General features: G+C 48.8%; 1 pseudogene; it reads right to left on the reverse strand.

Moving 5' to 3' along the window:
- Nucleotides 1–3: 3 nt before the first annotated feature.
- LOC112999634 (uncharacterized) lies at nucleotides 4–149 on the reverse strand (annotated as a pseudogene).
- Between the last annotated feature and the right edge of the window lie 539 nt (nucleotides 150–688).

A 688-nucleotide genomic window follows, 5' to 3' on the forward strand; every position in this document is an offset into this window, starting at 1 on the left:
ATAGCACACACACGCGAGGCCTGCAACCATTAGTGTAAACTTGCGTTCAAAGACTCGATGGTTCACGGGATTCTGCAATTCACACCAAGTATCGCATTTCGCTACGTTCTTCATCGATGCAAGAGCCGAGATATCCGTTGCCGAGAGTCATTGTATGTAAATGTTGTGTCGTGACGACTCCCGCGGGACACCGTCTCCGGGCCCCCGGGAGTCGCACTTAACAGATTTGAGTTCCTTGGCGCACGAAGCGCCGGGGTTTGTGTTTGTCGCGAGGACGAGGAGGCCGGGCGCACGGGGCGCCGTGGTCATCCCCTCCCTCCCGACGGTAGATGAATAAACAAGTTCGCGGGTCAATCTGATTGTGAGGCAATTAGTGCCGACGCGTTACATTATTGATTATTTTCAAATGAATTTTTTTTCAAAACAACTAACCTGTGTCCGAGTGGTTTGTTTTCTATTATAGGAGGAGTTCTTTTTGGAGCCAAAGTCGTGCAGCGTTCCCATGCCCACATTTGGATTAAGATGCACATACCTCCGATTGATTTTATTTTGTAATTGGTGGCGCTGCACATCTCTCTGTATAAATAAGCAAGCACGGCAGGTCCCCATGCATACGTGCTGCACTGTTCAAAGTCCCGTAAAAATTGGAGGTACCTTAGGGAAACTTTACTGCTGCTCTTGTCAACAA

This window comes from Glycine max, chromosome 15 (assembly GCF_000004515.6).
Source record: "Glycine max cultivar Williams 82 chromosome 15, Glycine_max_v4.0, whole genome shotgun sequence".
NCBI lineage: Eukaryota > Viridiplantae > Streptophyta > Magnoliopsida > Fabales > Fabaceae > Glycine > Glycine max.